This window comes from Chiloscyllium plagiosum, unplaced genomic scaffold (assembly GCF_037043375.1).
Source record: "Chiloscyllium plagiosum isolate Xiang-an unplaced genomic scaffold, Cpla_swu_hap1 HiC_scaffold_6, whole genome shotgun sequence".
NCBI classification, from domain to species: Eukaryota; Metazoa; Chordata; class Chondrichthyes; order Orectolobiformes; family Hemiscylliidae; genus Chiloscyllium; species Chiloscyllium plagiosum.
Genome location: NW_028270144.1, coordinates 24,598,259 through 24,610,424, shown reverse-complemented (window position 1 = coordinate 24,610,424; position 12,166 = coordinate 24,598,259). Strand labels below are relative to the sequence as shown.

Here is a 12,166-nt window from a genome sequence, read left to right as displayed (position 1 = left end):
ATCAAAACATTATTGCACGCAGCGACTCGAGATGAGCAAGCATGAAACTGAGCATCTGGAGTCCAGGGCAACAATTAAGGTATCTCAGTAACTAACCCCATTGAATACTTAGGAAATAACTAGTGCAGGGATGAGGAGAATGATTTTTTTAGGGTATCTGTTTAGTGGATAAGGCTAGTTCTAGAAGCCCTGAAGAAGGGCTTATGCCCGAAATGTCGATTCTCCTGCTCCTTGGATGCTGCCTGACCTGCTGCGCTTTTCCAGCAACACATTTTCAGCCTAGTTCTAGAGGGCGGTTCAGGGTCCACCATACTGCTGTGGGTCTGAAGTCACGTGTAGAATAGACCAGGTAAAGATGGTAGACTTCCTTCCCTAAAGGACATTAGTGAACCCTTTGGGTTTTCACAACTATCAACAGACTTACATGGTCACCGTTAGGTTAGTTTTCTTTTTTCCTCACATTTTTATTGAATTCTACCATCCGCCACGTGGGGTGTGAATCCAATCCCCAGAACATCAGCCTTGGGCTTTGGATTAGTCTGGGGACATTAACACTGCACCACCACCTCCCTGCAAGTTTCAGTGGGTGAATTCAATGTTAACTCGTATGTTGAAAGACAAATGAAGGTCAGATAAATGGGGAGAAGAAACTACAGAACTAATAAATTAAAATTTCCAAAGTCCCACCGAAATACTTTAATGCTCTTCCATGCACATAATTTTATTTGATGCAAGAGGTGTTAATTTGTAATTAATGACAATCAATAAAAGCCTACTTATTGTATTGAGTACTGGCCCTAAAGAGAGCTCTTGTAGCACAGTGAGTAACATCTCTGCCCATGTGTCAGACCTCCTGGGTTGATTCTCACTCCAGGACTTCATAGCTGAAGGAATATATATTCATAAGGTGGTCAGACATCCTTCCAAAGCACACCAAATGCATGTGAATGGGAATTGTTCCTGGTCAGCCACGTGATTGAGGCCTCTGCCATCGCTATCCATTGCCCCTTACTACAATTGCTATGTAAAAGTGTGTGTTGCTACAGGAAGTCAGATTCCCAGAATGAAATGTAACATAGATGTCAGTTTGCTTGCTGAGCTGGAATAGTCGTTTTCAGACATTTCATCACCATACACGGTAACATGTTACCAAGTATGGTGATGCAACATCGGAAAACGAGCCTTCCGGCTCAGCGAGCAAATGTACATCCAGAACCTCAACCTGAGGTACAGATCTTCTCAAAACTCGATATGTGTTGGGTTTCATTTATGCCTGCTGTGCAAATACAGCAATTTTACCTCATTCATGGTCGATAAAGGGTGATACAGACTGAAAAATGCTGCCTGCAGTAAAATTACTGCAGGTGTCCAAGATCTGAAATAAAACAGAGTGCTTGAGAAACTCAGCAGCATTTGTGGACAGAGAAACAAAGTTAATGTTTCAAGTCCAATATGCCTCTACTTTGGAGAATTGTTGTGCTTATGAAATGAATGGTAGAGTAGTATATCTTAGATAGAATATTTGTGATTTCAGTGTTTAATTGTGCATTGTCCTTGCTATCCTGTACCACTTACACCAACAGACAATATAATTTCACAGAGTTATTTTGACAGTGACATTCTAGCTCACAAAATGTGTGTTTTGTAGACAACCGTTCAACTAACTCATTTGCTGTCCTCGATTTTGTTTGCTAATGTAGCTTTCACACATTAAATGAAAACTGTGAGAGGAGATGGAAATGTGAGTGCAAAATGTAGCATCAATTATGCTTTTTCAGTTTTCAGCTTTCTATGTAATTTGAGATTTCAGAAACATCACATGTCAATCTGCAAGGTCTTGTGATTTGTTCCAAGGTGCAGTGTAAATGCAGCTCTGCGCACATTGTGATAAGGAGACACATTAGGAGTCTTTCACGCTTATAGTCCTTTTTCAGCTATGACCTATTTTGCATGGAAAGTACTTTTTTTTGTTTTTTATGCTTGATTACTGCATGTGTAATTACAGATGGAAACTCATAGTTTCTCAGAAGCCATGGAAGTCTACATTCATTTGTTAATTACAATGCTGTTGCTTCTGCAAGGATTGACACAAAGCCTTTGAATTGCAATGTAGAACTTTGATAACAATGCGCTAACTACAAATTGCTATCAACAACATAAAATACTCTATTCATTCTGTTTATTGTTCTCATTTTCTTTACTGGCGGCATTGTGTCCTTCAAACAAAAGCAAAATTCTGCCAATGCTTAGAAATCTAGAATCTGAACTGAAAATGCTTGAAACACTCAGCGAGTCTGCCTTCATCTATGCAGAGAGAAGCAGAGGTAATGTTTTCAGTTGCTGAAATCTCCAACAACCTTAAATCTTTTCAGAATTCTCTGTTTCTTCAATTCTGGCCTGTTGCACATCTCCCCTTTTCCTTCTCCCCTTCCTTTTGTGGCTGTATTTACAGCTGATGAGGCCTAAGTATCCATAAGGCCTGAGATGAAGCCTAATTCATTTCATTCCATTTCTGACTGTTTCCTCCTTTAAGATGTTCTTTAAAAGCTAGTTCTCTGGACCTGTACTCATGTCAATTATATACTTCAGGCTTAACTGCATATAACATTTCTGAAAAGCACTTTGACATTCATTTTGCCACATACAAGACATAGTAAAACTCCAAGCTGTTATATTGCAAATTGCATGGAAAGTTAATGAAAAAACCTGAACCCGAGATGACCACTCTTCACTGTCTCAACAAGTCCAACCTAACAAAGAAAATGCTAATTGAAATGTTTCATTATTTCTGGACTGACTGTAAATTTTGCATCACTTCAGATGATACCTGGCTTGGTACTAGAGACTTCTGACAGAGTCAGAGAAAGAAAATCAGACATGTCACTGTCAGCCTCGACTGGAACTGATTCCAAATTCCATTGATAGAATGGCAATATGTTGTTTCCCCCTTCCCCCCCAACCAACTCTTTTATTCTGTTTGGCATAATAATTAGTGAGGTACTGTGAATAGTGAGGTACTGTGAATATTAAATAACATGAAAAAGCAGTCTACTTCCAAGTTTACTGACTACATTGAAAATATTATTGTAAAAGCATTTATTTCCCAGAATGCACAAAGAGTGGGCAGCAGTAAAGCTGTGTTGTTTGAGAGAATATGATAAAAGAAAATGGACAATTTAATTAAATGCAATTTAATTGACTAAAACTTGAAAGTTCAAGTTACGGCTAAAATTCTATATGAACGAGTAATGGGGTTTGTGTTGCATTAATTGACTCAATCAGATAGTCAATTATATAACCATATCATGTGATAAGCTAAGTGCTCAGATAAAACATTTATTTTCCTCATCCTTAAAAAGGCCTGAGGTGAGGGAGTGCTAAAAGCTAAAGAGTTTCAGTTCAATTTACAAAATTTATTTTAAGAGATGAGAATAGCACATTAGTGGCTGTATAGTTCTAACATGTAGCTTTTCACATCATACCGCCATGAGTTTGATGTGTAGGAAAAGTGAAGCTTTTTGAGTTCACTCAAACAAGCAATTAGAGAGTATTTAATCACACTCCTGACTTGTGTCTTGTAGATGGGGCACAGCCTTCAGGGTACCAGGATGTCAGTTACTCATTGCACAATTTCTAGTGTCTGACCTCCTCTTCTTGCCGCAGTGCTTATTCAACTGTTCCAGTTGAGTTTCTGGTCAATGGTAAACCACCAGAATGTTGATCGGGTAACACAGTAGTAATGTCATTGAATGTCAAGGAGAGGTGATTGGATTCAATGACGATCACTTGTGTGGTGTGAATGTTGCTTGCTACTTATCAGTTAAAGCCTCAACAATTTCTCAGTCTTACTGCACTCAGACATGGACTGTATCAGTCACTGTTGAGACGCAAATGGTGCTGACCATTGTGCAATCAGCAGCAAAAATCCCCACCTTTGATCTTATGATAGGACACTATCCTGAGGAACTCCTGCATTAATGCCCTATTGATGAGGTGATTGCACTCCATCGAGCACAGCCATCTTCCTTTGAAATAGTCGCAGAATAAAAGGGTGCCACTTTAAGACTGAGATGAGGTGGAATTTCTTCTCTCAGAAAGTTGAAGTTGTAAGCATTTGGAATTCCTTGCCACAGACAGCTTGGGGACAGAGTCCTTGTGTACATTAAAATCTGGAATAAATAGATTCTTGATCAGTAAGGGAATCAAGGGAAAAGATAGGAAAGTGGGTGAGAGGAATGTCAGAGCAGCCATGATCCTATCGAATGGCGGAGCAGGCTGAAGGAGCCAAACAGCGTAGCCCTGTTCCTATTTCTTAAAGTCTCACAGTCTAAATAAACTCAGCATGTCTGGCAGCATCTGTGGAAAGAGAAACAGAGTTAATATTTTATGTCTAGTATGATTTTCTTTAGAACAGTCTTCCTTTGTGCTAAGTTTGACTCCAACTAGGAGCAATTATCCCTTAATTGCCATTAAATCCACTTTTTCTGTGGGACCTTTGATGCTGCACAATCAAATGCTGCCTTGATGTCACGGGCTGTTGTTCTCACTTTCTCTCTAGATGTCACCTTCTTTGTTCCTGTTTGGATCAAGGCTGTAATGATGTCAGGAGCTGAGTGACTTCACCAAAACCTAAACCAATGTTACTGAGCAGGTTATTGCTGAGTAATGTCATTTGATAGCACTGTCAATGACACCCTCCTTTATTTTGATGATGATTAAGTGTAGAATAATGGGGCAGTAAATGGCTGGGTTGGATTTCTCGTGGTTCTTGTGTGCAGGATGTACCTGGATAGTTTTCCTCATTGCTGCGTAGTTGCCCATGTTGTAGTTATACTGGAACTGTGTAGTTTGGACCAGGGTAACTCTGGAGCACGTCATCTGCACTCTTGTCAGAATGTTGTTCGAGCTGATAGCCTTTAGACTATCCAATGCCTCCAGTTGTTTCTTGATATCATGTGCAATGAATCAGATTGTCTGAAGGCCAGCATCTCACAAGAAACTGAACTGGATTGTCCACTCAGTATTTCTAGCTGAAGATGCTCGCAAGTACTGCACTATTGTCTTTTGCACTGATGAGGTGTTCTCCCTCATCATTGAGGATGTGGATATTTCTGGAGTGTCCTTCTCCTGTTACTTGTGACTGGACATGGCAAAACTATGGAGCTTAGATCTGATCTGTTGGAATATTCAACTTCTGGAAGTGGCATAGTGGCATACACATTATCGATTTACCTCCCCAAATCCATTGGAACTATGTTTTGGAGAGGACAGTCCACGATTGACTTGTCCACTGTGAATCAATTGAAGCACTTAAGGATCAATTAAGGGCCTCATCACACTGCCACTGAGTGTTGAGTCTGTCATCATGGGTCTCTCCTGACTGCTGCCACCCTCTGGCCAGCTTGTCATCTTGGAGGGGGAGGGGTTGACCTCTTCATTTAAGGTAATCAGTGGCTGGTGGAAGGGTTGAACATCAGGCATGAACTTAATTTCCAACTGTCTCACTGAGCTGCAGTGCATGCTGAAAAGGGGTCAGTAATGAAGAATTGTACCAAACTCAGTTAGTTGAGACCAGTGTTCATTTAGGTAGGGCTCAAAGGCTGTACTTGCCACTCTCTAGATAGCAACTGAGTGAGAGTTAGGGAGAATCATTGAGGACCTGATGAGGCAATCTCACTGCACAATGAGGAGTTAAAGTGGACAGAGCTGATATATTGATTCATTCAAATGTGAATTGCGATTTTACATTTCAGTGAAGGGTCAGTTTTTGAAACAGGCTTCTTGTGGGCAGAGTGAATAGAAACAGTAAGAATTAAGAGATTGATTGCATTCAGGCCCACAGTATTAAGTGGGAAGAGATTGAGAAGAATCACTCTTGAACTTCAGTTATGAGGATAAATTCAATAAGTCATTGTGCTGCTTAGGCAGAAAGACCTCTGAGATGGGATTTGATGAGATGTTCAGACACACACATGAGCAGTTGAGAATAGATATCGGGGAACCATTCCCTTTGGTTTAGGGGTTGAGAAAAGAGGATGCAAGCATAAAAGTGAATGGCAAAAGATCCAAAGGAAACATAATGGAAATATTTATTACACAGTGAGTAATTATAACCTGAAATGCACTGTCTGAAAGGCTAGTGGATGTGGGTCTAATAATAGCATTCAAATAGAAATTCAATAAGCAGGAAAGGGATGTGAAGCAAGAGGAAGAGAATGGTAATTTTTAGGGACATGGGGAGAGGTAGGCCAGGAGAACTAGCTAAGTTACTCTTACAGAGAGTTGGCATGAGCTCAAAAAACCCAATGGCCTCCTTCTGTGCTGTAACTGTTCTTTGATTCTATGTCTGAGTTTTTGAGCCTTTACCTCTCCTGCAGGTATTTCAGTCTGGGTCCTCCAGCTACATAGGTTTGTAAGTTTCAAATAAAGTTTAAACACTGACATTGTGTTGGAAGGAAGAAAGCTATCCAGATTTCTGTGAAGTAGATTGGCAAGAAGTGACAGTGCAATTTATTGAAAAGAATGGAGAATATTACTTGTTTCTTTCCTTCTGTATTTGGATGGGCTGCAGTTTATTTACTGGATATACGATCCAGAGGGTTGATTGCTAACATCATCTGTTACCAGAAAATAGTAAATGACATTATAAAGTAATATGGTTTCCTTATGCACAGCATATGTGTGCCTTAATATAAATCTTAGATTGTTGGATATAGCTGGAAAATCAAACTCAAATTCCCAAGTGCATGAAGCTTGTGGACCTGGATGTTTTGAGATATCAATTCTAAATGGTACAGTGTTAAATCAAAAGGCTCTCCACAATGTAGTCGGCCTGTTAGTAATGACTGGAAATTGCATTCAGGCCCACAGTATGAAGACAGAGAGCCGGAAAGTAATTGAATGCGAATGCTGTCTCTGTTTTGACTTAAGAACAGAAATTGGCTTTTCTGACAATTGGCTGCACTCCCTCAATAAGACTAGAAGCGCTGATGTGTTGAATTTCCAATTCATTTCATTGAATACCAGAACATAACTATTGTATGTGATGCTGAAAGTGGTTTTGGCTCAGTATGGACTTATAATTGTTGTGTTGTGAGTCATGTAATAGGATTAAAAAGAAAGCCAATTAAGAAAAATAATACACAGAGTTTACAGGATAGGAACAGGCCATTCAGCCCAAGTAGTCTGTGCCAACTTGTCATACAGCCCTCTTCTCAAACACTACTTCATGACAATCAACATAATTTTCTTTTATTCTTTATTGGACTATCTAGCTTTTTAAAAATGCATTGATGCATTTACCTCAAATGGTTTACTTCAAGCATTTCACATCCTAATTAACCTCTGGGAAAGAAAGTTTCTCCTGTGTTCCCTAACATCTTTCTGTTCATGGTTTCCTGTTTTTTTTGTATTCTTACGATTTCTTAACAAAAATTTGTCAATCTCATACTAGCCGAGCAAATGATGTAGGTTCATTTTATTTGAGGATGGAAGATAGGTTTGCTGATCAGGTAGACTTATTAGAGACTTATTAGACTCTGGCTTGAGAAAATTGCCTGAGATTCGATCAGTACCTACTATAAGAGGAAATAGAGTTCAGATCGCAGAGATAGACACCTACATTACCTGCCTTCCCTACATCACAGGTAGAATGGATTACATTTCAGACAACATCATTGAGGTAGGACATTTGAAGAGAAAGTGAGGTCTGCAGATGCTGGAGATCAAAGTTGAAACTTTATTGCTGGAACAGCACAGCAGGTCAGGCAGCATCCAGGGAACAGGAGATTCGACGTTTCGGGCACAGGCCCTTCTTCAGGAATGAGCAGAGAGTGTTCAGCAGGAGAAGATAAAAGGTAGGGAGGAGGGACTTGGAGGAGGGGCGTTGGAAATGTGATAGGTGGAAAGAGGTCAAGGTGAGGGTGATAGGTCGGAGTAGGATGGAGGCAGAGAGGTCAAGAAGAAGACTGCAGGTCAGGAAGGCGGTGCCGGGCTGGAGGTATCCGGCTGAGACAAGGTGGGGGGAGGGGGGATGAAGAAACTGGTGAAGTCCAAGTTCATCCCCTGCGGTTGGAGGGTTCCCAGTCGGAAGATAAGACGCTCCTCCTCCGACCGTCGGGTTGTGTGGTTTGGCGGTGGATGAGTCCAATGACCTGCACATCCTCGGTGGAGAGGGAGGGGGAGTTGAAATGCTGTGCTACAGGTTGGTTGGGTTGGTTCGTCCGGGTGGCCCAGAGGTGCTCTCTGAATCGCTCCACAAGTAGGCGGCCTGTCTCCCCAATATAGAGGAGGCCACACCGGCTGCAGCGGATGCAGTAGATGATGTGGGTGGAGGTGCAGGTGAATCTGTGGTGGATATGGAAGTTTCCTTTGGGGCCTTGGAGAGAAGTGAGGGGGGAGGTGTGGGCGCAAGTGTTGCACCTCCTGCGGTTGCAAGGGAAGGTGCCGGGAGGTTGGGTCGGTGGAGGGTGTGGATCTGACAAGGGAGTCGCGGAGGGAGTGGTCTCTACGGAAAGCTGATAGGGGAGGGGAGGGAAATATATCCTTGGTGCTGGGGTCTGTTTGGAGGTGGGGTGGTAGGTGAGGACCAGTGGGGTTCTGTCCTGGTGGCGGTTGGAGGGGCGGGGCTCAAGGGCGGAGGAGCGGGAAGTGGAGGAAATGCGGTGGAGGGCACCGTCGACCACGTCGGGGGGGAAATTGCGGTCCTTGAAGAAGGAGGCCATCTGTGTTGTACGTACTTTGAACTGGTCCTCCTGGGAGCAGATGCGGCGGAGACGAAGGAATTGGGAGAATGGGATGGCGTTTTTACAGGGGGCAGGATGGGAGGAGGTGTAGTCCAGGTAGCTGTGGGAGTCGGTTGGTTTGTAGTAGATGTCCGTGTTGATTCGGTCGCCTGAGATAGAAACAGAAAGGTCTAGGAAGGGGAGGGAGGAGTCCGAGACTGTCCAGGTGAATTTGAGGTTGGGGTGGAAGGTGTTAGTGTAGTGGATGAACTGTTCAACCTCCTCGTGGGAGCACGAGGTAGCGCCGATACAGTCATCAATGTAGCGAAGGAAAAGATGGGGGGTGGGGCCAGTGTAGTTGCGGAAGATGGATTGTTCCACATACCCTACGAAGAGGCAGGCATAGCTGGGGCCCATGCGGGTGCCCATGGCTACTCCTTTTGTTTGGAGAAAGTGGGAGGATTGGAAAGAAAAGTTGTTCAGGGTGAGGACCAGTTCAGTCAGTCGAAGGAGGGTGTCGGTGGAAGGGTACAGGGTGGTACGGCGGGAAAGAAAGAAGCGGAGTGCTTTGAGTCCTTCGTGGTGGGGGATGGAGGTGTACAGGGACTGGATGTCCATGGTGAAGATGAGGCGTTGGGGACCGGGGAAGCGGAAATCCTGGAGGAGGTGGAGGGCGTGGGTGGTGTCACGAACATAGGTGGGGAGTTCTTGGACTAATGGGGACAGGACCGTGTCGAGGTATGCCGAGATGAGCTCGGTTGGGCAGGAGCAGACTGAGACGATGGGTCGTCCGGGGCAGTCAGGTTTGTGGATTTTGGGCAGGAGGTAGAAACGGGCGGTGCGGGGTTGTGGGACTATGAGGTTGGAGGCGGTGGATGGGAGGTCCCCTGAGGTGATGAGGTTATGGATGGTCTGGGAGATGATGGTTTGGTGGTGGGGGGTGGGGTCATGGTCAAGGGGACGGTAGGAGGAGGTATCTGCGAGCTGGCGTTTGGCCTCAGCGGTGTAAAGGTCAGTGCGCCAAACTACTACTGCGACATTTGAATGCTGTTTGTGGGATTTTTCTGTGTGCAGATTTGGTGCGGTATTTCTGACATTCCAACATTGGTTCATTTGCAAGTTTGTGGTGCCATAAAAGGTGCTCCTTTAATGTTGAATTGAATTTATTGTCACGTGTACTGAGGCACAGTGAAAAGCTTTGTCTTGCGAACAATACAGGCAGATCACAGAGTTAAGAAGAATAGATAAGTAAATAATAGGTAAACAGTGGCATAAACAAAAACACAGACACAGGCGAATGTTCAGAGTTTGTGAGTCCATTCAGTATTCGAACAACAGTACAGTAGAAACAGTTTCGAAACCAACTGGTGCATGTGTTCAGGCTTCTGTACTTTCTCCCCGATGGTAGAGGTTGTAGAAAAACATTTCCAGGGTGGGATGGATCTTTGAGAATGCTAGTGGCCTTTCCTTGACAGTGGGCCTGGTAGATGGATTCTATAGATGGGAGATTGGCCTTTGTGATTGTCTGGACCGAGTTCACCACTCTCTGAAGCCATCTTCGACCTTGAATTGTACAGTTGCCATACCAGGTAGTGATACATCCAAACAGAATGCTCTCGATGGCACACCTATAAAATTTGGCAAGGGTATTCACCACCATGCCAAATTTCCTCAGCTTCCTGAGGAAGAAGAGATGTTGTTGGGCCTGTGTAACCAGTACATCCACATGAAGAGTCCAAGAAAGCTTGTTGTGGATGACCACAGCTCGGAGCTTGACACTCTCCCATTTGTTTCACCTCTGTATTGTTAATGTAACATCCCGATGAAAGTCTGACAGTATACTTATAAATTCCTTATAGAATTCACTGGGACGTCAATCAGGACCGGGCACCTTTCCACTCTGAAGCTGCCTCACAGCCTCCTGCACTTCTTGCTTTGATAATGGGGCATTGAGAAAGGACTGTTGTTCGGGAGTCACACCTGGGATCTTCAGATCTCTAAAAAAGGATTCCATTTTGACCTGCCCCTCCTCACAATTTGTAGACTGATATAACTTAGAGTAGAATCTCTGGAATGCCATATTAATCTTTATAGATTCATATGTTAGGTTCCCAGACCCTTCCCTAATCGCTGTAATGGTTTGTGGGGCACTTCTCTTTCTGGCAAGGTATGCTGAATATTTGCCTGGCTTGTCACCATGCTCATATAACCTTTGCTTTGCAAAAGCCAGCTCCTTCTTTGCCATCTGCATGAGCACAGAATTTAGTGTAGACCGCAGTGCCTTAATCCTCTGTAGTTTGACCAACGAGGGTCTGTCAAAATAGGCCTTCTCGGCTGCCTTCAACCGTGCTTCAAGGAGACGTTACTGCTCACCCTTCTGCCGCTTCCTACTTGTGGAATATGAAGTAACTAACCCTCTGGCATAAGCTTTGGCAGTTTCCCAGAGAACAGATGAGCTATCAACCGAGCCTATGTCTAGGAATGCCCGAAAGTCCCTAGAGAAATACTCCACAAACTTGCTGTCCATGAGAATAAAGGGGTCCATTCACCAGTACCTTGAATCCACTGTAACATCCTTAATTTTAACCATGAGGTACACTGGAGCATGATCAGAGATGGCAATATTACTAATTGTACAGGATGCCACCAGATCCAGGGTTACTGCAGGGGTCAGAACAAAATCAATCTTCATGTGACATCTGTGCGGATTGGAGATAAACATGAAATCCCTACCTATAGGGTGGAGACACCTCCAGACGTCCACCAATCCTAATTCCCCACACAAACCCAATAACTGTTTAGTTTGTGCAGAGGGTATCGAGGGACCTTTAGGCAACCTGTCTACTGTGGGGTCTATGAGGCAGTTAAAATCTCCCCCGATAATGATGTGCCGAGACTTGAGAGTTATCAGTTTAGAAAAAGCATCTACTAAGAATTTAAGTGGATGAGCTGGGGACAATAAACATTTAAAATGCCATATTCTTCCCCATTTATCAAGGCTTTAAGAATTACAAACCTCCCGTATGTGCCTTTAACACATTCCAACAATTTAAATGAGAAATTTTTCCTTACCAATATAGCCACTCCCCTACTTCTGATATTAAATGATGAAAAATAAACTCGGTCAAAGCCATTATGCTGTAATTTCAGATGCTCCTTGTCATCCAAATGTGTCTCCTGTAACAAAGCAATATCCACCTTCTCCTTTCTAAGACTCAAGAGTACCTTCTTCTTCTTAATTGGTGAGTGACTTCCCTTGATATTCCAGGTACACCATTTAATCAAATCATTAGCCATAATCTTCTGCAATTACTTTTAAATTCCAGAGATGAAGAACCCGAACCACAAATTGCTGAGCCTTTATATCGCATGGTTCACCAAATATAAGAACTACATAAACTAAAACCACTACATTTTACAAACATACAAAATTATTAAAAATA

General features: G+C 43.1%; 1 protein-coding gene across 10 annotated transcripts in view; it reads left to right on the top strand.

Annotated features, from left to right (window-relative positions):
- Positions 1 to 12,166, top strand: part of LOC122550511 (protocadherin-9) — a 707,310-nt gene that overhangs the window by 212,344 nt on the left and 482,800 nt on the right. The gene's annotated exons all lie outside the window — the stretch shown is intronic.